This window comes from Mirounga leonina, unplaced genomic scaffold (assembly GCF_011800145.1).
Source record: "Mirounga leonina isolate KUSES-001 unplaced genomic scaffold, KU_Mleo_1.0 Mir_129, whole genome shotgun sequence".
Lineage (NCBI taxonomy): Eukaryota > Metazoa > Chordata > Mammalia > Carnivora > Phocidae > Mirounga > Mirounga leonina.
Window position 1 is genome coordinate 17530610 of NW_023270323.1, and position 25640 is coordinate 17556249.

At 36.1% G+C, this 25640-nt stretch overlaps 1 long non-coding RNA gene and 1 other non-coding gene across 2 annotated transcripts in view; one reads left to right on the forward strand and one right to left on the reverse strand.

Annotated features, from left to right (window-relative positions):
• Positions 1-5629: 5629 nt before the first annotated feature.
• Positions 5630-25640, reverse strand: part of LOC118010411 — a 28309-nt gene continuing 8298 nt past the window's right edge. Inside the window, exon 2 of the long non-coding RNA XR_004679192.1 lies at positions 5630-5963. This is a non-coding gene — a long non-coding RNA (uncharacterized LOC118010411). The remainder of the gene's footprint in view (positions 5964-25640) is intronic.
• Positions 11783-11929, forward strand: LOC118010984. Its single transcript, XR_004679387.1, has one exon. It is a non-coding gene; the product is annotated as a U4 spliceosomal RNA (small nuclear RNA).

Below are 25640 nucleotides of genomic sequence, written 5' to 3' on the forward strand. Positions count from 1 at the left end.
CTTCTATTGGTTTTGGGTCTTGTTTGTTCTTCTTTTTCTAGCTCTGTTAGTGTAGGGTTAGGTTATTTATTTGAGATTTTTCTTGCTTCTTGAGGTAGGCCTGTATTGCTATAAACTTCCCTCTTAGAAGAGCTTTTGCTGTCTCCCAAAGATTTTGGACCATTGTGTTTCTTATTCATTTGTTTCCATGTATTTTTTTATTTCCTCTTTGATTTCTTCGTTGACCCATTCATTGTTTAGCAGCATGTGATTTGGCCTCCTTATATTTGTGTTCTTTCCAGGTTTTTTTCTGGTGATGGATTTCTAGTTTTATAGTGTTGTGGTCAGAAAAGATGCATGGAATGATTTTGATCTTTTTGAATTTGTTGATATGTGTTTTGTGGTCTAAAACATAATCTATTCTGGAGAATGTTTCTTGTGCATTAGAAAAGAATGTGTATTCTACCTTTTTAGGATGAAATGTTCTGAATATATCTGTTAAATCCATCTAGTCCAATGTGTCATTTGAAGCCACTATTTGGATGATCTATCCATTGATGTAAGTGGGGTATTAAAGTCCCCTACTACTATTGTATTACTACTGAATACTTTCTTTATGCTTGTTGTTAACTGCTTTAAATATTTGGGAGCTCCCATGTTGGGTGCATATTTACAATTGTTATACTTCTTGTTGAATTGTCCCCTCAGTGATTATATAGTGTCCTTCTTTGTCTCTCATTATAATCTTTGTTTTAAAGTCTGTTTTGTCCAGTATAAGTATTGCTACCCTGACTTACTTTTGACATCCATTTTGCATGATAAATACTCCCCCATTTCTTCACTTTCAATCTGCATGTGTCTTTAGGTCTGAAATGAGGTCTATTGTAGGCAGTATATAGATGAATCTTGCTTTTTTATCCATTCTGTCACCCTATGTCTTTTGATTGGAGTATTTAGTCAGTTTACATTCAAAGTAATTATTGGTAGGTATGCATTTATTGACATTTTGTTACTCATTTCATGGTCATTTTTATTTGTTCCCTTCTTCTCTTGTTCTCTTCTTTCACCGTTAGTTGTCTTTCTTTAATGATATACTTGGATTCCTTTTTACAGATATACTTATTTTTACTGCCTTTCTGCTTCTTACTTTCTTTACTCTTGTTCATGATCTTTCCACTCAGAGTCCCTTTTAACATTTCTTGTAGGGCTGGTTTATTGGTCATAAATCCCTTTAATTTTTGTTTGTCTGAGAAACTCTTTATGTCTCCTTCTATTCTGAATGATAACCTTGCTGGATAGAGTATTCTTGGCTGCATTTTTTCCTTGCAGCACTTTGACTATATCATGTCACTCTCTTCTGGCCTACAAGATTTCTGCTGAAAAATCACCTGATAGCATTATGGGATTTCCTTTGTATGTAACTGCTTTCTTTTCTCTTACTGCTTTTAAAATTCTGTCTTTATCATTACTTTTTGCCATTCTAATTACCGTGTGTCTTCGTGTGGTCCTCCTTGGGTTCATTTTCTTGGGGAATCTCTGTGCCTCCTGGTTCTGGATTTCTGTTTCTTTCCCCAGATTCAGGAAGTTTTTGGCTACTATTTATTCAAATAAATTTTCTGCCCCCTTTTCTTTCTCTTCTCCTTCTGGGATGCCTATAGTGTGAATGTTATGATGCTTGATGGTGTCACTGATTTTTATAAGTCCAGTCTTTTGCATAATATTTTTTCTCTCACTTGCTCAGCTTGATTACTGTCCATTACTCTGTCCTCTAGGTGACTGATTCATTCTTCTGCTTTTTCTAGTCTACTATTTATGCCATCTAGTGTATTTTTAATTTCATTTATTGTGTTCTTAATCTCTGATTGGTTCTTTTATATCTCATTGTTAAAGTCTTACTAATTTCCATCACTTTTTTCTCAAGTCCAGAGAGTATCTTTATGATCATTACTTTAAATTTTCTGTCAAGTATATTAATTATATCTGTTTTCCTTAGGTCTCTTGCTATGGCTGTGTCCTGTTCTTTCATTTGGGACACTTTCCTCTGTTTCCTCATTTTGTCTAACTTTCTGTGTCTGTTTCTTTGTGTTAGGAAAGACAGCCATGTCTACTGCACTGGAAAGTAGTGGCCTTATGAAGAAGAGGTCCTTTAGTGCCCTGCTATGTAGCATCCCCTGTTCATCAGAACCTGGTGCTTCAGGGGTGTCTCCTGTGTGTGTTGCATGTGCCCTTCTGTTGTGGCTGAGCCAATTTTTCCTTCAGTCCAGTCATCTGCAACGGTTCTTTGCCTGTTGTGGGTAGTGATTGGTTCCTGTGGTGTTAATGGGCCAGTCTGGTGACTCCTTGGGCTTGAGTTTGGTCGGACCAGGTGGTTCCAGAGATGTAGTAGCACCACACTGCCATGAATTTCCTTTCTATTTGCCCCTGAGAAGCTTTCTTCGGTGTGTGGGGTCTGCAGTCAGACCACTTGTCTGCCTCCAGCCCACTTCTGGGACCCACATCTGACTGGTGTGTGTGGTTATCTTTCCTTCTCTCTGAAGCAGAAGTCACTTTGGAGTGGCACTGGCCACTGTAAGGGTTGCTTACACACTTCCAGGCCTGTGGCACAGCCCTGCATGAGCTCCCAGAGAGTATTGCAGAGGGCAGATCCACTGAAGCACAGCACTGGGGGGCAGTAGGGGGGTGTGCAGTGGTGCTAGCAAGCTTTATGTGCCCTGGGGTCTCTGTGCAAGGGGCCCTTCAGTGCCAGGGCTGCAGTGGGCTATCCAGAGGAGTAGATTGGTGGGAGCACAGTGCAGGGGGGATGGGGACATTGCTAGCAAGTTAGATAACATGTCCCTTGGGTGGCCCTGTGTTTACACTGTGCGGTGGAGGAAGGAAATGGTGCCTGTCAGTTTCTTTGTTCCTGGAGGAGTTCCCCAATAATTTCTGTCCCTCTGGGACCTGATTTGAGATTAGCAAATAACTCTCCCTCCTCTATGAGCTAGAACCTTTCAAACTGCTGCTTCTATGCTGTATCTCTGTGGGTTGCTAGTTGTGCTGTCTCTTTGAAGGTGGGCAATCAGTTTCCTCTGGTCCTCCTGACTCTCCCAGAGCCAAGCCTACTGATTTTTAAAAATTCCAGGGTTTAAGTCTCATGGGTTGTAAGAACTCATGGAATTCTGCCCCTCTGGTTTTCAAAGCCAAATGTTATAGTGATTTGTCTTCTTTGGAGGGCAGGTTCTCCATTTTGGGAGTCTGTTTCACTCCCCTCTTTGTGTCCACAGAGTCCCTCCCTCCCATGGACAGATGGACAGTCCCATGAGTCTGCTTACTTCCTGTCTCTTGGCCCTTCCTACACTCTTCAGTGTGGCCTCTTCTCTACATTTAGCTGTGGAGCTTGTTCTGCCTGTCTTCAGGTCATTCTCTGGGTTATTTACACTGATGTGAGTTTCATGTAATTGTATTTGTGGGACCAGGTATACCTAGAGTGCTCCCACTCTGCATCTTCCCCCGAACATAAAATTTTAAGCAAAGCTATTTGGTTTTGTTATAAGATCAATGAAAAAAAGATTATTGTTACTCATCCCTCCCCCCCCATTGTCAAAATGTTTCCATACCCTATTTTGAAATGTCTTTGATGAGCAGAAGGCTTTAATGACACAGATAATTTGGAGTAGACAGTGTTTTACTATTTTTAATATAATTTTACTGTTATTCATACACTAGTTCTATTAATCTACCTTTACTACAGGACATATCCAAACATTTAATTTGCGAAGATGTTTTCTTTCTTTTTTTTTTTTTTTAAGATTTTATTTATTTGACAGAGAGAGACACAGCGAGAGAGGGAACACAAGCAGGGGGAGTGGGAGAGGGAGAAGCAGGTGTCCCGCGGAGCAGAGAGCCTGATGTGGGGCTCGATCCCAGGACGCTGGGATCATGACCTGAGCTGAAGGCAGACGCTTAACAACTGAGCCACCCAGGTGCCCCGCGAAGATGTTTTCTAATATCAAAGATGTACCATAGTGAGAATTGAAGAGGTAGTTTTTTGAATATCTGTTCATGGTTTTCCATTATTCCTCACATGACAAAATATCCATCTAAGCCTCTGCCCTCTCTCCATGCTTTATTTTTATTAGCTTTTCCACACAGAAGAGAGAGGGGATTGTGATTTGTCAGACAATGAGAAAAGCATTAGGCCAGGTTTTTAAATGGGAAGGTTTACTGTGACTTAAAGATAGGATCTTGTGCTCCACACATGATTTGCCAGTGCCTTGCCTCCATTCATGCAGGCCAGGTTAACCTCCTACCTCTCTGTTCAGGTTCTTCTGTTTGAGACTAGGTAGATACAGCATCTGACTGTCCAGAGTAGATGACCAGGATAACAATCCCAGAACAATTACATGATGGAGTAAAAGACTGAGATCTTTCTCCAAAGCAAACATCTTGGGCAAGTACTAGGAACTTAACCTTATATTTATAATAAATTAGGTACTTTGTGGGCGCCTGGGTGGCTCAGTTGGTTAAGCGACTGCCTTCGGCTCAGGTCATGATCCTGGAGTCCCGGGATCGAGTCCCGCATCGGGCTCCCTGCTGGGCAGGGAGTCTGCTTCTTCCTCTGACCCTCCTCCCTCTCATGCTCTCTGTCTCTCATTCTCTCTCTCAAATAAAAAAAAAAAAAAAAAAAAAAATCTTAAAAAAAAAATTAGGTACTTTGTGTCTCTTTGATATTTTCCTTCTGTCTTTAAAATTCAACAGTGAAAAGTGAGTGTATTTGGGCAGTACATTTGAGCACTAACACTTGGTACAGAAAATTCTATAATGCCATTCTTTACTTTTTGTGTCCATAGAACACCTTCTTCTACTTCCATCATTACCACAGAGCATCTATGAACATCTTTTTAAACTCTAGAGATCCAGACTCTGATCAGGTGATAACAGATTCTAGACCCAGATAGGCTGAGTTAAAAATCTCTAATCTATAGCTTACAAACTGTTGGTCCTGAGCAGCAAGTTGCCCTTGGTTACCTCGTCTGTACACTGACAATTATAAAAATATAATAATAATAATATAACAACATAATATAAAATACTATATTATTATACTTATACAATAACAATTATATTAATCTTAATCCTATGTAGTAGGACCTAAAGAATATGAATATATATAAATATATACATACTTAATATATATCTCATACATATCATATGTATAAAACAGTCCTGGCTTATGAATTGAAAATTCTGGTTTAAAGGTTTTCATTAATTTGTCTTTATAATCTCTATAATTTATTTCATGGCATTGAAAGTTGCAAGAGGGTAGCTGGTGCTATCTCAAAGATACAGTTGAAATATTTTTTTAAAAAGCATACATACATATATATGGAAATGGGAATATTTGATAATAATATGATAATGCAATAGAAAATGTGAGTTAAATCAGACAATTAAAAATACTTTGTGAAGAAGGACAGGCAAAATAACATAGATATTCTTTGATCTGTCGTAGTTTAAATGCAGATGTATTTAAAAGTCAGAAGTTAAGCTCGCAAGGTCCTTTGCAAGGCTCTAATTCCATCATACAAAGGAAATGTTCCTTTTTGAACTGTTCCAATTTTGAGATTAATGCATGCACATTTTCTATTAAGATATACACAGAGAAAGAAAGTTAGGTAGACATACATTGTTTAATTCAGATTTGCCTACTTACAGATGGTAACATTCTGTGCAATAATAATGCTCTCAAAACCATTTGCAAATTTGTCCAGCACAACTCTGCCTTTAATGATGAAGTTTCCACAGTGGCAGATGGCAGAGTGAGCAGTGAAGGATGCTGCCGACCCACCAGGGTTATGTCTGTCACTAAAGCGATCTGGCTCCAAAAGCCGAAGTCTGTTGAGGTCATACTGGCTATTGCTCCATTGGAATGACTTGATTGATCGCATTTGTGGTTATTCCATAAATGATGACCTTCTAGAAGGGGTCCTGGCAGTTTCATCCTGCTGTAGGAGAATGATATAGAGAAACACACAGTATCTGCAGTCTATCGACATATCATAGAAACAAAGGGGCAATTTATGGAACTTAAAAAAAAAAAAACATTCACTGGATGTTGCTGTTCCCTTCTTGTCTCAATGGTTAAGTAGCTTGTCAAAACAGCTGCAGTACTACTTTTAATATCGTCACATTTAGAGAGGGAAAAGGAAATGAGAACAAGATAAAATATGTTTTTAAATGAATTTTTTAAAAAGCAAGGATTATTATTTTAATGAGAGCATATAAACTTGAATTGAAATCCAGTTATTCTTTAAGCACCTAAAATCAGCAGAGAGTGTAGATAGAAGAAAATAAATTTAAAAACTTCAGTGACCAAGTGAACCGTTAGTATATTGTGGAGAAAATTATATGCTATTCCATGGGAAGTTTAACCCAATAAAATACCACTTATGAAGTATATTATATTGAAATCATCAAGTTCCATTTATAATGTGATATTATTGGACTCATTTATCATATAGCAAGTATGTGAGTGTACTTTTCAAAACTGAATTTATTGTCAACATCACTTACACTGGAAGGAACAAAGTGCATTCCTCTGTCCCCATTTATTGAACAGTAACACAGAAAATTACAGAAAAATATTAATTCTCTTGTGTCACTGGCTAAAATAAGAAGAATAGCTTTTGTGTATAAAGTTACTCGTTAATAGTAATAGCAACAATACTTTCATTTATAATTACTTGCTTTATTCAGAAACTTCTGAGTATTGCATTACCTGTCTTCAATTCTTATGACAACTATAAGACTTATTTGGAGACTCCATGAGGAGCCAAGCCAGTGCTGTGCTGAACCAGTGAGAGTTTCTTGTGAAATTTTCAGGAAATTTGCAAGATATTGTTAAATATGGCCATTAGTAAAAATTAAATTATATAAACTTATGATTACATAAATTATATTTAAAAAGGTAATACATAGAACTCATCATGCTCTAAATATTTCATTACATTTTACTATTATCTATGTACTTGAGGTCTTTTACATTTATGGTTCGTGTATGTATATGAATGGAATACCATACAGTGTTGTGCTACTGTGCATGTCTTCCCAACTCTGTGCTCAGTGATGCCATACTATGCAGGTAGCTTTAAATCAGCCACAGTGGGATTGTTTATACCCTGGAACTGGCTCTCCCACCCCAAGACTTAGGTGTTCAACAATTACTAGTCTATCACTATGTGAGACATGTTGTTCTTCTGACTTCAAGGCACATTGTACAGTAAGCCATGTTGTCTCCTTTTGAATGGTTTGAAGCACGGGTTTTCTTTATGGTCTCTACTGGCTTTGGGAGAGGATTTGGGCATGTGTATAAGCTTTTTCTGGAGAGATAGTCTGTAGCGTCTATTAGATTTTCAGAGACTCTATAACCTAAAAGAAACTTTAAAAAATTGATAAAAAGCCATTTCTATAGGAAAAAATACTGTATCATCAGCAAGCATTCTTTTTCTCTGAAATAAAGAAATCAAGTAGCCTGTAGTAGATATGATTAAGAATTTTGCTTCTCATAATGTGTTACGGAAAATGTTCCTTATGTATGTATCTTATTTAGTGAACATTCTTCATTAGCTTGCTGTTTCCCCTTTTAAAAAGTTTCCCGATTTAGCAAAGCATTAAATACGATAAAATACTTAGGAATAAATTTACTAAGGAAATAAAAGATCTATACACCAAAAACTATAAGACATTGATGAAAGAAGTTGAAGAAGACACAAGCAAATGGAAAGATGTTCCATATTTATGGATCAGAAGAAGTAATATGTTAAAATGTCCATATTACCCAAAACCATCTACACATTCAGTGCAATCCCTGTGAAAATGCCAATGGAATTTTTCCACATAAATAGAAAAAAATAATCAAAAAATTCGTATAGAACCACAAAAGACCCCAATCAGCCAAAGCAATCTTGAGAAAGAACAAAGGTGGAGTCATTACCCTTTTTAATTTCAAGCTACATTACAAAGCTATAGTAATCAAAACCATATGGTACTGGCACAAAAGAAGACATAAGCAAATTGAACAGGATCAAGAGCCTAGAAATAAGCCTATGCATATACCATTAACTAATATTTGATAAGGGAGCCAAGAATATTCAATGCGGAAAGGATAGTCTCAATAAACGGTACTGAGAAAACTGGATATTCACATCCAAAAGAATGAAATTGGGCCCTTACTTTATACCATTCACAAAATTAACTCAAAATGGATTATGGACTTAGAGGTAAGGCCTAAAACTGTAAAACTCCTAGGAGTTTTACATAGGTGAAAACTCTGTGATATTACCTCACCCCTGTTAGATTGGCTATTATCAAAAAGAGAAGAGATAACACATGCTGGTGAAGATAAGGAGAAAAGGGCACACTAGTGTATCATTGGTGGGAATGTAAATTGGTGCAGCCACTAAGGAAAACAGTATGGAGCGTCTTTAAGAAACTAAAAATAGACTAGAATAATATAATCCAGCAATCTCACTTGTGAGTATATATCTGAAGGAAATGAAATCACTATCTTGAAGAAATACCTGCAGTTCCATGTTCATTGTAGCATTACTTTCAATAGCCGAGGCATGGAAATAACTTAAGTATCTGTTGACAGATGAGTGGATAAAGATCTGAGATTATTCACAGACACACACACACACACACGCACACACACACATACACACACACAAAGTGGACTCTTATCCAGTCATAAAAAAGAAGGAAATCCTGCCATTTGCAACAACATGGATAGACCTTGAGGGTAATGTGCTAAGTGAATTAATTCAGATAGGAAATGACAAATGCTGTATGATCTCATTGATATGTGGAATCTAAAAATATTGAACTCATGGAAACAGTAGAATTGTGGTTTCTAGGGGCAAAGTGGTGGGCAAAATGAGGTTATGTTGGTCAAAGAGCACAAACTTTCAGTTACAAGATGAATAATTTCTGGGGATCTAATGTACAGTATGGTGACTATTGTTAACAATACTATCTGTATATTTGAAAGTCCCTATGAGAGTAAAACTTTAATGTTCTCACCATAAAAACAACAACAGGTAATTATGTGAAGTAAAGGATGTGTTAACTAACTTCACTGTGCTAAAGCATTTCACAAAATATACATGTAACAAATAAATAATATTTGGCACATATTTATTCTAAACATTATTTATTTTTTAGCTGAAATTCAAATTTAACTAGGCATCCTGTATTTTATTGCAACTCTACTTTTAAAGGTCTTCTTTCCTCATTCTTCCATCTTCCTTTTCTTCTCATTTAGAAATCTATTGGATTCATGAACCACAGCTTGACTTTTATATTAATTATGTGAATAAGAGTTACTTATGTCTGAATTCATTCCCAGTTCCATTGCTTTCAAATTATTTAATTTCTCCAGGTCTCAGTTTTCTTGTCTGTAACAGAAGCCTTCTTAGGATTACTAGCAAGAGTAAATCAGATAATGTATTTAACAATTACTGTAGTGCCTGCCAGTTAGTAAGCCTGCATTATATACCAGTCATGGTGATGATGATATAATCATCATGTTTTCATTGTCAAAAAGTTGCAGCCTTCTGGATTACAACTAGCCTCATCTCACCCAACATTTCTCATGCATGCATTTCCTTTCTCACCTTATTTACTTTCTGGAATGAATCATCAAACTTATATAACCAGTCCCATACATCACCATCAGAAAACCCCAAACCTCCACTGGATTTTATTTCCTGTTTTGTTTTTTTTTATGTTTTTCCCAGCTTTGTTGAAATATAATTGACATATAACATTGTGTAAGTATAAGGTGTACAAAGTGATAATTTGACATACTTCTATATTGCAAAATGATTACCCGGAAGGGTTAGTTAATACCTCCATCACCTTACATAATTACCATTTCTTTTTGTGGTGAGACCATTTAAGATCTACTCTCTTAGTGACTGTTGACTATTCTATTATGATATTGTTAATTATAGTCACCATACTACATGTCAGATCCTCCTGGTTTTTATGTTGGTGTGGTCTGAACATGCTCATTTATACTGAGGGGTCAGAGCCACTCAACCATAACTTTGCTAACAATGGCCAGAGAAATGGCTAGTAAGGAAGATGATAATGACACTTTATGGAGTCTGAATTCTGCCAAAAGCTAAGTTAGGGTCTTTTGCATATGTTTTCATTCAATCCTCATAATAGCTCTATAAGTATTAATATTGACATTTTATAGATAAGGAAAAAGGAGAACTTAGAGGTAAAAGAAGCAAAAAATGGGAATAACTTTGGACTTTACTCTTGGTAGGGAATTCTCCACACTTAGATAATTATAACTTATAGTAGTATAGGTGTTCCTGAGGTTTTTATTTTTCTCCAAGGATGTTCATATACAATCTCATTTATGCTTACAACCATCCTATAACTTAGAAGCTAAGTAATCATTGTAAAAGTAATTATTGTCTCCATTATGTAAGTAATGAAGTTGAGACACTGGGAGGGTAAATGTCTTGTCCAGGATTGTGTGGTAATTGGAGTTATTACTAAAAACTGAACCCTATAATTCAAATATGCTCAGTTTTTCCTAATGAACCAGGAAGAGCAAATCGCTTTCATCACACATGATAATGCTGATCAATTGGTATTGGCTACCCGGGGTACCATGTTAATAAAACCTCGGAGATCTTTCTTAGGTTCAATGGCAAAGAATGCCATAGTAAATTAGTAATATCTGCTATGGACATGAGCGGTGGGGGCAATAATGACGACCTGAGAGGAGAGTATTGTACAAGCTAGTGGAGCCAAGTGTGAGATGCCCAATCAACAATAGATTCCCAAACTTCAAAGTGAGTAATCCCCAGAATATCTAAGAATTATTCATTGAGAACCCAAAAGTGATAATTCTGTGTCATTTAATTGCCCCAAAGAACAAGGGAATGGATTAGTTTAGTCCAGACACCATTTGCCTCTTCTCCACTATGATATGTCTCTCTTATATGGTCTTTCATGGAACCCCAATGTATAAATGGAAAATGCGAAGGTCCTGGGGTCCTGGCCATTCTGAACTTCATCCCTGGAAACTTCAAGTGACCAGAGCACAGGTTAAAAACCACAGATATAAGACATTTTTGTTTAACACTACCTGGACAATAAGTAATTTTCCCTTGGAAAAGTCTATGAATCCAGCCAGATGTTAATTATTTTACCTATATCAATGGAAATAATGGGGGGCTCAGGCAGTTAAGCATCTGCCTTCAGCTCAGGTCATGATCCCAGAGTCCTGCGATCGAGCCCCGCACTGGGCTCTGTGCTCAGCACAGAGTCTCCTTGTCCCTCTCCCTTAACCCCTACCCACGTCCACCCCCACCCTCGCTTGTGCTCTCTCTCTCTCTCTCAAATAAATAAATGAAATATTGAAAAAAATTAAAAAAATAAACTCTAATATTCTAGGAATCAGAGCCTATGTATGGAGATTGTTATAGTCACAAATATTATTTTGCCCCTAATATTCTCTCAAAGTTTTCTAGTTGATGTGCTTGTTACACACTTTCATCTTCTTCATAAAAAAATAACATTTTCTGATGGTGTCCAGTTTGACTTCTAGGAATAATATTTCATTGACTAATTTTGTATGATTAATATATTTGTTAAAATTTTTTTAAACCTCGATTCAAGAAGTTGATCTGTTACTTATAGGCACATAAAGGATATATTAATACACACACATACACAGTCATATACATATAAAGAGCTCCTTGAAGTCAAAGGTTATAATATATTTATAATTCCATATATGAGCTTTGTGCAGTGGCAGTATCGTAGCCAATGAGGTTTATCTGAGGCGCAATTATTGCTAATTGAAAACAATTCCATATATGATAGCATCTAATAAACACTATCACATATTAAGTGATTGTTAAATGTTTTTAATTGAATGGAATTAAATATATAGTATATGTATATTATATATACAGTATATGAATATACAATCCTCAAACATCTTTGTGTCTTCAAACACAGTACTCTCAAAGACATTCATAAAATAGGTACTATAGTGATTAAAAGGATGTGATTCAATATCAGAAAGACCCGACTCAGATACCTGCTTTATTATTTTCAACCTGTGTGGCCTTGGATAGTTTTCTCAACTTTAAAATGAGGAAAGTAAGATAATATCCCATCATGCTGCTTTTGTGAGGTTTAAAGAGATAAAATATATATTTTACTTAGATAACACTTTGCACAAAATAAATATCCAGTAAATATTAGCTATATTATAATCGATAATCAAAGCCATTAATCTTAATAGTGTCATTATTATCCAAAAAAGTGGATTTTTGGCAGTTCTCCAATAATTCTTTAAAGGAAAGTAAAAAAATTAACATACGTTGGAAAACTTTTTGTGTAATTTGCATATCATGCTGAATTTTTAATATATTATCTCATTAAATTTTCATAATCAACTTGTGAGATAGCTGTTATATTCATTTTACAGAGAAATTATGAAACTTACTCAAAGTCATACAGCTGATAACTCACTGTTGCAATATTCAAACACAAGTCCGTACTAAACTATGATATGTCAAGGTCTGCGCTAAATACATAACCTGATGTTTATTACATGACCCAAGAACTTAATATTGCTGATGAGTGTACATCTTGAATTATTTAAAAAGTAGAGGCAATAATCTCAAGTATTTTCCTATGAACGTGTGTGAATGTGAAATAAAGAAGAGGAAGTAAGGAGAAGCAACCCTAGGAAGATATACGACGATCACACAATCAGTAGACTACTAATACAGATTCTTCCAATATTTTAATTATAAACATGGCCCCTCTTTCCATATCCCTACCCACAAATTAAAAGTCTTTAAAAACTACTTAATTCCTTCAAATTGAATAATACAAATTGCATCTAACACGTATGAGGCAACTATATATACACATATATGGTTTTAAAAATTAAGAATGCATAGCAGTACTTCTACCCTGAGATTTATACAGGAGAGTATTTCATAATAGCTTCTCCAAGTATGTGATGTTGACTTTATTCATTCATTTAACAAATGTTTATTGAGCATCAACTGTATGCCTGTTATAATTGCAGGTGCTGGGTTATATCCTAATAAGCAAAACAGGCAAAATTCCTGCTCTTGTGGAACTTAAATTCTAGTGGGAGAAACACTAAATCAATCGATCCATAAAGGTATAACATACAACATGGTACAAGAGGAAAAATAAAGCTGGGTAAAGGCCTAGAGATTTTTGGAAGAGAAGTAGTTAATATTTTACAATGTGTGGGCAGGGATAGTCTCTCTGATGGCAAGTTCTTTGAACAAAATCTTGAAAGTCAGCGAGTGAGGCAGACTGAAATTGAGGGGAAGAACATGGAAGGTAGAGGGAAGGGCAAGAACAAAGACTGGGTGACAGCAGCATGCTTCATGTGTCCAAACAAGAGTGAGAAGGCCAAAGTGATCAGAAGAGAGTAAACGATGAGAGAACTTAAAAATATGTCTTTTTAAGACACCAGCTTTAAAAATACATAATTATCTGTTAGTACCCTTATGAAATGAAAGAATGAATCCAAAAGGTAAAGACATTTCAGAAGATCTTTGCTCCTACCAGGCCTTGTCTCCATCACCACTGTGTCATGACGGAGCCTGAAGTAGTGATGAAAGGCTGGCCAGCTAGTCATTATCTGGCACTTAATTGGCAAGCAATTATGGCTATATTTTGGTTACAATGCTGCAATTTAAATATTTTTACAATTTTAGGCAATAATCCTGAATGATTATACATTTTGTGAACGAGACCTTATGCTTCAATTGTATGTGGCAGAAAAAAATTTTAGTGTCTTTGGGAAGTTTTAAGACAGTACTTAGACTGATATTTGAGGTAGTTTATAGTCAACTCAATAGTCTTAGAGATGTATTTCACTCTCCACTGCTTATTTCATTCAATGGCCAACTCTTCCTACAATTTCTAAGACATTGAGTAAAATATTATTTCAGTTGACCATCCGTGACTGACGTGTCAACTTCCTAATTCATGAGAGAAGTTTTGTTTTTATCAATTAAGATAGTTCCACAAATAACAAACTACCAGTGTGATACTTCTTGCCTTCATCTCCTCAACACTTGATAATTTAAGCATCAGAGTCCTTTGAAAAACATTGCGTATTAGGCTTTTTCTTATGGAGGAAAATGAAGATTCTGGAAAGAATGGAATTTCACAATATTCTCTGTCAAATATTTTTCTTTCATGATTTTCTTATTATCAGAATCGATGTCATACATTTTATTAATAAATTGTTGTTTTAATTGACAAGTTAGTATACATTTTAAAAAGTGATGATTGTGCTCAAGGAATAGCGAAAAACACTTAGCAGTCATGGGGTCAATTTATCATAATACAAGCATCTTTTTGACCATGAGGTGACTAGTTGTCTGCTCAATTCTGACCACCTGCCTTATGAGAGAATGAAAGGCACCAGCAGAAAACAGATCAGATGGCAGAATTTGGGAAAAAGCCAGTTTGCAGAATGTGAGATTCTACTGAATATATTATCAAAAGGTCCCATATTGAACTTTTTTTTGAGCACAGAAATAAGATAGCTGTGGCACCTAACTGCTGCAACTTGGTTTAAGTTCAACCACTGGTTATTATTTTAATGAAATTGTGTAAACCTTTGTGTGTGTGTGTGTGTGTGTTTCTATAGTGAACATTCTCACTTTGAGTTTATTCAGAAAATCCAAAGAAATTCAGATATCAGAAACTGAGAATTTCTAAGAAAGAGTGTCCCACAGGTGTTAGGTTAAAAACACAAAGTACTTGAAGTCTGTTATGTCGGTCAACCCCGCCCCACCCCTCAGGTTCCTCAATGATGACTTTTATGTGGCTTCATAAAATAAAAACCTTGCTTATAGTCATAGTCTACAGAATCAAATTTTAAGAGCTGTAGGAAACTAAGCTGGACATAAGAGTTTTTATAAAAAGTTTTTCTTAGATGAAACTATTAGATTATTTCTGGGAGAGGTAAAGAACTTAGTTTCCAATTTGTTTAAATGGGATTGAAGGAAAGGGGAATTTTTTGACATTCATTAGGAATCTAAATGTACCAAGGAGAGTTGTAAAACACATTTTATTGAAGCTCATTTAGATTGGAAGCAGAGGAACATCTGTAACTACTCTGAAGGGGACCCTGGAAGAACTTTTTATGAGTAAACTGGGATTGTTGCTTTTAATTATTCGAGTGTATAGATTATTCAGTAATGTGTGTAAAGAGCTTATTTAGCTACCACCTCCAGGCCACATCACTGGAATATAAGACGATCCTTTCTTCAGTTCTCTCTGCTTGTGCTCTGTAATTTAAAATATAATCTTGAAAGTAACTGAAGCAAGTGAATGTGCGATTTGTTTGCAGCAATGACTTGCTGTGGAATTCCTTTGTGGATTTACTTTTCTGTGTATCATTTTGCAAGACCCAGTAACAGCTAAATTGTTTTGGTTTATATTGGATTCCAAAGGCATAATGATTTTTTCCTTACTCATATGTAACCTCATTTTGGATTCTTCTGCAGGGGTTTCCAAAGTTCAAGAATGGCAAGCCAATCTAGTGTCTGCAAAATTTAATTCCTAAAGCATTTACACTAAAGTCCCATTAGATATTTTGTTTTTGAAGAAGCCAACATCATATGATTTCAACATTAAAACATAAAATGATGTCTTCAGCCCCTAAACTGATATGTTGCTGGGGGTGAATGATCACTGCACATTGACTAACACATCTCTCTACATTTGATAAGGAAAGGTGGCGAGGCCCCAGTTTACTGTCACATCGTCCTTATTTGGTAGCACATTTAATGAATGAAAGGTCATTGTATTTTACCCTTTTTCGTAGTCAAACATGTCAAGGCAGCATAAATAATTACACACATCTTTTAATTGCATTTCAAGTGCAGTTTTTTTTTAATTTTACAGGATGCATCTTAATGAGAGAGGATGATTCTAGAATTTTTGCTAAATAGAACAGTGTCAGCATTGGCAAACAGGCTTATTAGAATAAAAGGATTCTCAGTCTGAAATACAAGAATTTTTTTCATGATATATAAACAATAAGCAGGAAGTTAACGTGGTGCAAGTCACAAGTCCATGTAAGACATTGCTAAAATGGCACTTATAAATTTGTGCAAACAAAGCCACTGCTTTTCTATAGTTTTTTTTTTTTTAAACCCCAGTTAACTTGGGAATAACTTGACTTTCATGGAAATTCACTAAACCATGTCTTTCTTCCCACTCTGTCTAGTGCTAGAATTAGGAAAGATGAATTTTCAGAGGAACAAGCTTTAAATTGGTCACTCTGGCATGCAGATTTTATTATGGATGCCTACGTGCTCCTCAGAAAGACACTTCTCGACTCCCTGGGAAGAAAGCATATGACGGAATTTCAGTAGTTCAGTTTTTACATTAAAATATGGCCAGTGAGGGGTTCCAATCTGTCAGGGAAAAGTGGCCATGCGGCCAGAGTTATCATTTTACTTTGGGGGTCTTGTGTTTGCCAAGTGGTCAGCCAGCTGTCCAAGCTTTTAACATGAGGAAACTGAAAATATCTGGGAGGTAAATTGCTCCGGAACAGTTAATATTCATTAAACCTGAAGGATTCTTAATGAAATTAAAGATAGAGAATTGCTGTTTTGAAATTTGGAGTTTTAATATTCCCTTAAGTTCCATGTAAACAGGTAGGAAATCAAATCTCACACAGCTGTGGGCATTGTTTCCTGGTGCAAAGAACATAAGCATCACGGCTGATGGGCCTGATTGCAGAGTTTTGCGGCCGCCCTTCAGCAGTTGTATAAACTTTCTGAGTCTCGGTTCTCTTGTCTGTTAAATGGGAAGAAGAATCAGACTTATAATATTTATATTAATAAATATAATTATGTGTGGTGATGGATGTTAACTAAACTTACTGTCGTGATCATTTCACAATATATCCATTTTTCAAATCATTATGTTGGACACCTAACACTAATACGATGTTATATATCAATTATATTTCAATTTAAAAAAAGGCTATGAAAGAAACAAAAAAATGTGTTCTGAGATACAGTAATATATTTAAAGTTCTTGACAGACAGAAGACAATAAATTACAATAAACTATTTAAATGCACCTTAAAGGAATAACAGAGGCTGTGCTTTGAAAATAGATTGCTAATGCCTTGTTAGCATATACCAAAAAGGATCATCATCTCAGGATATGGTTAAAGTGTCAGTGCAGAACATCGATAGGGAAAATTATCAAAAACATGCCTTTTCATCCGAGTAAAGAGGTTAGAAGTGAAGCCTTAGGAGTAATGACTCCAAACCAAAGAGATCCTCTAGATAATAAGGCTAGATTTATCTTTCCCTACTTCCTTGGGGGAGCCATGGGGAAGGCTGCACGGGAAAGTGCCAGCCAGTCACGTTCGCATGAGATAAATAATCAGTTGTGAGCTCAGTGTGTGATTCTCGTTAAAATCCAGACATTGGAACAGCTCCCGAAACGCATTGCCACCACCACCACCACCAATCTCTTTTGCATCTCATTGGCATTTGAGGACGTTAATTGACTCATTATTGCAATTCATATTCAGGAAAGGAAGTTGATTAAGGAAGGCAGATGCAGAATCTCCAGACACATTCATAGCTGCGTTGTTTGTCCCGGCAGTTTACTTGAGTTATTAGAATATTTAGGAGGCTATAGCCAGAGGGACAGGGAACGTGTCCCACTAAGTGTCACCCTCACAAAATAGATTTTTACTAAAAACAATATAATTTTGTAATAATCTTATTCTACTGTAAGGTCTAAATAGTGATTATTTTCTTAGCTTTTTTATACTCATTACAGCCACTCATTTGTTTTAATTGCTCTTCTGGAAAATTAGTTCCTGATACTATGGTTGTATCAAGGAATATTTTGTAAAAGTCTATAAAAAGTATCTCTAGATTGTATTGAGTTAAAGAACATTTAAAAATTACCATTTGTAGTACAATTTATAGTACAATTTGTAGTACACAATTTTATAAATAGTTTTTAAAGGTTTCCTTTATTGCAATTCTTAATTTTGACTAAGTAGGCTGTGATAAATTTATAGATCCAATGTGTTTTATTAACAATCTGGGTGGTTGTTTCCTTTTGTTACTTTGATCATCTTTAAATAATCGGGCTAGTTTCCATTTGTATGTCTAATATTACATACCAATAAGATAGTTATATATATATATACATATATGCCTGTTAGATGAGAACTTTCTGTTTTTATATTTGGGTCAACCAGTATTTTGAGCTGAGTATTGAGAAGTATTTTCAATAATTGATTTGCAGTAATATGGCATAAGTAAAATACTATATACTATATAATTCTGAGGTCAGTTTAACATAAATAAGTATAATTCACTTGCTACTTTTTTTTTTTTAGAGAGAGAGGTAGAGAGAAAGAGAGAAGGGGAAGGGGCAGAGGGAGACGGGGAGAGAGAGACTCTTAAGCAGGCTCCACACCCAGCATGGAGCCCAATGTGGGGGCTCAATCTCATGGCCCTGAGATCATGACCTGAGCAGAAAACAAGAGTCAGACCCTTAACTGACTGAGCCAGCAAGGCACCCCACTTGCTATTCTTTATATTGAATTTCCTTAATAATAATTAATTTTGAGAAAATTATTTTTTCCTTTTCATCTTAAATGTGAAAGTATTATTCAGACCTTACTATGAATAGTTTTAGTAACTAAAAGTAACAGAAATTTATCTTTAAGAAGTTCCTCCCAATTAATCCTAGAAAAAACTCATTTGATATTAAGCAGTCATCTTTGCCATTTGATATCTTTTCTTTCCAGACTAGCTATTGTTCAGATTTAACTAATTTTATCTTTTTGACTTGATCTGTATCAATTATACTGAAATCATAAGAACATGTGTACAGTTAATCATTTTTATACATATATAGATGTACATGAAAAAGAAATAAATAGCAAAATGTAATGGATCTCCTTTTACCTTGCCCCAATAGTTTATTTAACTCACTAATTTTCTGGCCCCCACAGAAAATAAATCGAGGCTTACTTTTCCCATATATTAGTAATTTTAAATGTCAGTAGCATTACAAAGTATTTTTTCTATAAAACTTCAACTAAAATTTAATGAGCAATTATTATGTCTGTGCCAGATATTTAGGGGTGGAACAGTGGTTCACAAATTAGTAAAGCATAATGTCCACTATGCAAGAGCTTCCAGTGTGGGTAGCATATAAATAATTCCATATAATAGTAAAAACATGATATAGATAGTTCCACTAGAAAATAAACAATGATAAATAAGAACTCTAAGAAAGGAACAATCTACTGACAATCCTTTTTAGAATCTAAAAGGAAGATCAATGAAAGATCTGTGCCTGAACTCTAAGGTGTACATGATTTTGATACAAGGAAGAAGAGAGTCATTCCATGTGGATAAAGTACTGAACAAAAGCACAGAGGTAGGGGCACCTGGGTGGCTCAGATGGTTAAGCGTCTGCCTTTGGCTCAGTTCATGATCCCAGGGTCCTGGGATCAAGTCCCATATGGGGCTCCTGGCTCAGCGGGGAGCCTATTTCTCCCTCTCCCTCTGCCTCTCTCCCTGCTCATGCTTTCTCTCTCTCTCTCCGTATCTCTGTGTCTCAGATGAATAAATAAAATCTTAAAAAAAAAAAAAAAAAAAAGCACAGAGGTAGGCATGCTCTGGGAAAAATAAGTAGTTCTGCATTATTGAAACGTAGAGTCACTGAAAGTGAACCAAGAGATGAAGCTCAAAGATAGGCAGGGGTAGACTGGGGAAGGCTTTGAAAGACACATTGAGGAGTTTGCTCTTGATTCTACAGATGACTTAGAGCTATGAAGGTTCTAGCAGGGCTAAGGTGGATATAGAGCTGCATGTGATGACAAGAGAGGTTACTTGAGCAGATTACGTTTCAGAGAGCTAATCCTGGTACAAGCAGGGTTGATATACTATACCAGGGAAAGCTTGGAAATGGGATGTTGGGCAAAGCAATTAGAAAGCTATGACTAAAGTCCAAAGAGATAATAGCCCCAAAGAAGAGGCAGAAAGTGGAAGCTATGTGTTTGTAGGAATGGAGATGTAGAACTCTATGGACTGAGTATTAAGTGCAAGGGGAGGATGGTTGGGAAGAAGGGAGAGAAGACAAAAATGATGATAACTGCAAGATTCATAGCTGGATTATTGGCTTTATGATTGATATAAGAGGAAAAAGAAAGAGAGAAGAGAAATATCTCTATGAGGAACTATCCAGGAGGCCACTGTAAATGTGGGTCAGAAGTTTAAGGTCAGGGCTAGATATTTAGATTGAATGTCTCTCAAGTAAATATGGGAAGTGAAGCTATGGGAACATGTGAAAGCATTTGTGAAGATGACCATATCATGAACAGAAGCTGGAGAATGAGACTTTGCAAATGCCCACAGGAATGTGATGTCTTGATGGAAGGAAAGGAGTCAGCAGAGATTCTTCTTGCTCCCATAAAACTTTAGTTTATGAAGACCCAGAAAACATGGCAGGCTTAAAGGCCAGGTGACATGAAAAAAGAGACTACAGAGACACAATTACTGTCAAGGTAAAGTCACAAAGTCTCATTTTTTAAATTCAATCATCTGCTAATTTCCTCACTCAACATTTAGTGAATAACTCTATGACCCAAGCATTGTGCTAGGTCTCAAAATATGTGATGGCTCTAAAATTCCAGACCATTCTTGGTAATCTTATGCAATCCCTGGTTGCTTTTTCCCCTTGCCTCACATTTCATATTAAGGAATAATTCCTATTTAAGCTCTTCCTTTATCATGTAATAAAAAATTATCATTAAAATATGACTATAATAAAGATACTCCTTGATACTTTAATAATGCTTTTACAAACATTTGTTCCTTTAATCCTCCCAGCAACCTGTGAGGTAGACAATATAAGCATTTTATAGATGAGGAGCAAAATGACCAAACAGTGTCTTATATGCAGTGATTAGTCAATAAATATTTGCAGGAATTCTACAAACCGATTGTTGCTGAAACTTTCTCAATGAGCTAGATTGTAATTTTAAATTTTAGCACCATCCCTCACCAAAAAAAGACTCCTTTAAACATAGAAGTGAGGTGGTTAAAATCAAGTGAGGTGGTTTCTGCCTTATGTCAAACATGAACCTTCTCTTCTCCTCACCATCATTAAATATCCCTAGCTATACTGGCCACAGCTCAATTTAGATATTATATCCAGGTGACATCCCTTCCAGATCTCAGACACTTATCCTTGTGAAATAAAAACAAGCTTCTTAGTTCTCCCATTGCCTTCAGCTTTCATTTTTCCCTTTTCCTAGGGAAATGTATACACCGTAGGTTTTGAGTACTAGTTACTTCCAACAAGTTTTGCTGCATTCTCTTCCAGATCTGTCAAGTTAAAAATCTCATAGTGATACTCTCTGAAAGACATGATTTGCTGGAATTGTCCAAGTCTCATATTAAGATAAATACTTGATGTCAACCTTGTGTTAAAGAGTTTGCATTATACTTCTAAAGAATAATTTCACCAGTATGAGAGCTCTAACCAATTGGTAAAGGTTTCCTGAAACACTAGATTAAAAAGAGTTCAGTGAAAAAAAAGCCAGAAGTAATTGTCAATGTTTGTGGTGGACACAGGGGAGGGAGGAGAACACACGTGTTTTGTTCTAAAGGCAACTTGAATCAGACTATGCTGGGATCAGATTATGAGATTTCTAGAGTGAGTAGAGTGATGTTCAGTTCTCTTTAAAACAAGGGCAGGCCCAGGGGTAAGGTGCCCCCTTAAGTGAGGAAGATAACCTTTTGCTGAGAAATCTGGCATGCAATGCTGAAGATGGCAGTTGATGGCTTTAATCAAACAGAAGTAGACAACTATTTTCGTCAATTCTTAATTGCATGTTTGCAAATACTTTTAACCTAAGTCTCAGTGTTTTCTGTGTTAACCAGCTGACATTTATTGCAAAGCGGAAATGATGGGAAATTTAATTCAAATGAAAACTAAGCAATTGTTTTGAATTTGTAAAATGAATTTCTCTCTAGGGGGCCTATGGAGCTAACAGGAATGGGTGTTAGAAATATGAATCCCCCATCAACATAAACAGAGATAACTAAACATGACTGATTATAATAATAGAAAGAACTCTCCAGAGGGCTTCATGCACATGGACACATCCAAATGCTATTTTGTTAAGTTTTTCTAGCACTGAACATCTCTACAGCCTGTTTTATCTTAAAATGGATTGCTGTCCCAGACACTAGATCATTCCCTCCAGAGCCAGGGTTGCCTCCAATTTAGGTGACTTACTCAAGGTCACTGAACACGAGGGGCAAAGTAGAAGATATTTCAAAGGCTTTTGAGTTCCAGATTGCTGCTTACCCACTGGATCTCACAGAGGAAAATATATAAAACCTACAGATCTATTTATCTACATATTTTTTTTGGCTGAAATTGTGCATTTATAAAGTGACACCTGCACTCATGTCATGGTCCCTTCATTCAAAGCAGTTAAAAAGAATTTTATTTAACCCCAGACAATTTATGTTTTTTTAATTACTCTGGGATTACATAATGTGACATAGAATGACCTGTAGATTCCATAGGGCAAAATGCAGCAAGAAAATAGATTGAAAGTGAGAATGACAATAAAAGATACCAGGTATTCTGCATGCCTGGATGAAAGTGGGTCATAGAAAACTGCCTATATTGCACAAAAAATATTTCCACGTATATCTTTTATCAGAAATTATATACCACTATTCCATCTATATTTCAGATGTTTGCTTTCCAGAATACTTGTCCTGACTCCCTCTGTCTCCTGCACCAGAAACAGCTCATCTACAATCAGTCTACCCGGAACAATCAGAGTCCAACCAGGAAAATAGAAGCCATTGTAGATCTTTCGAATAAAAAAATTTGAGAATTACAAGAGTTATGGAATAGCTGAAGGTCAAATAGGAGATGGTAAGACAAACTAGAGATCATTCACAACAGTGCCACTGCTAGAGCTGAAGGAACAGAGGGAGGTGGTATTTCCAGAAGCCAGAAGCCAGGACCATTCAGCAGAGCTAGAACCACGTGAAGGTTGTCCATTGGGAGATGGAAGCATAAAGAGCATTGTGCGGTAGGAACTGGCACCATGGAGGAGGGCAGACACATCTGGAAAGGGTTGTGGGGAAAGCCTTGACCTCCCTTTCTCATCCTTCAATCTTCTATCAGGTTTGTGAGAGAACAAGTGAGTTTAGAAGATAATGTTTCAGGAAATGTAGAGCAGAGAAAGGGAGAAAATGCATCTGAAAGCAAATGGTAGTTGGTCAACTAATTACCTCACTTAAGGATTCTCCTTAACACAAAATTCTTCATTTAAAAAAAATCTGTTTAACTTATTTTGCATAAAAAGAAATTTTTCTGAATTTTAATTTTGTTTCCTTTCCATGTAGAGTGCATTAGTAGGACTCTACTTCTTTAAGAGTAGAAGTCAGACAAGAGCATTTTGGCGGAGTGGGTATCCAGTGACATTGGAAGCAAGGGTAAGGGGTAACATAAGTTGAGTAGAAGAAATATTTTTGCTGTTAACAAGCAGGATCTTTTTTGCGATCCTGGCCTTTTGGCAATCGTGTGACTACTTTCATTAACAGACCCCCTTTTCTTCAGTTTTATGTAGAGACTCCTTTGAGAATATGATGGAATCTTTCTGTATGCACATGCAAAAAAATCTTGAATATTATTTTAGGGGAACCCCACCCTGGCCCAAAGCCCCATGATGTATCTATAGGGGGAAAAGCCTGTCCTATTCATACTAGCCTTTCTTTTGCTCTTTGCTAAACTCCTTTGTAACTCTTCTGAGCATCATAAAAGTTCTCTAAGCAAGAGTTAAGGTGATTGCTCTTCAAACACATGGTCCTGGAACACAGAGAAATTGTATGCTAACTGTGTTCATGTGTATTTTTCTTAAGGGAATGTTCGACCACCACCCCCAACCCCCAAATTTTAGAGACAAGTTTCCAGATATTCTCCAAGGTATGTAAAATGTTTTTGTGTGATAGGCAAGATCACCTTATGTTGATAGAGTATACCAATACAAATAGTAGGAATATACTAAAGACAGGGGAAAAAGTCCTACATAAATCAATGGGCAATTTCCCTTTTATATGGCTCTTCTGAAGTTGCCACATTGATTCTTCAAGAGTAGAAATTATACCTGTCTTGGCTTCTATAATGAAATATATAGTGGTCTTTGTATGCTGGAAGTGAAGCTTCTAGATGTGGCTTCTTTTTCTACAAAGAAACATAATGAGCAGTCTATATCCTTCTTTTTCTGAGTTATGCTTATATATACCAAATTTTATAAATGAAAACAATGTGATGTTTACCACTGAAGATTCATCATGAGGTCATAGAATGTCAGCTCTGGAAGAGACTTTAGAACTTATCTATCCCAATGATTTATTTTATATAGGGGGAAAGTGAGAACTCATAAGAGAATATGACTAGCCTACCACTGGTCAATTCCATCTATCACATTCCCAGTTCCTCGTATCTGTAACTTAATGGTTCTGGGCTATCATTTTACCTGCCAATAGGGTAAATTTATAATTGATAAGGATTTTTAATTTTCTACCAAACTTTTTGATCAAAGATATCAATTGAGCAAGTCTATAAACAATAAAAATGCATATCCATCAGTGTGTTGGCAATTTTCTGTCTGTACAAGCAAATAGTAAAGACTTCTGGCTTGGTTTCAAACTCTTGGTTTCAAGATCCTTCATGAGGGCCAACTGTGACCAAGGAAATACAGTTGGCAGCATCCTAGCTTCTTTAGACCTCATTTTCTTTATCTGTAAAATTAAGACAATCATAATACCTACTACATGGGGTCATTGTGAGAAAATCAATGAGCAGAAATGCATGGAAAGGGCTTAGACCTATAAATGGCACATGGTAAGTTCTTTTGTAAACACTAGCTGCTCTAGTATCAGGTGCTTTGGAATCAGCATACTGGATGCTTACACCTTCCAGAAGAGAACTGAAAGACATCGCCCTAATCATAAGCAAATGGAGATGCTCAACTTTGCATCTGCTAAAATTTAAAGCTGATTATTAGTGGGCAGAAAGAAATTTCCATTTGGGAAATGGTTGAATTGAGTTGTGAGACAAGAGCCAGGTGATATAAGATTTACTGTTTATCAATGAAGAATTCATAATAAGTTTAAAATGAATTGCTTGGAGCACAATCTTGAAATAGGAATACATAAAATACCAAACATATGAATACTTTGAGGCTTATAGCCAAAAGCCCAAAGGCTGTCTAGACCAGAAGCTTATAAACATCCCTTTATGGAAAGAGTTTGGAGTAGCTGAGGTGGTTGGTGGTGCTAGGATAGGAAGGAGAATCCCATTTTGCCTCATTAGAGGCAGAGATCTTATTCAGATCTATTTTTTCCCTTGTATGATAGTTTTTCATGTTATCTTTAGCTTGGCAGAATGTGGTCACAAAGATGCCTATAGCTTCTAGTTTGCCTCTCCGGCAGGATTCTCAAAGCTTTAAATCACAAAGAGGAAAACTGTTGAAATTGTTTCTCTCA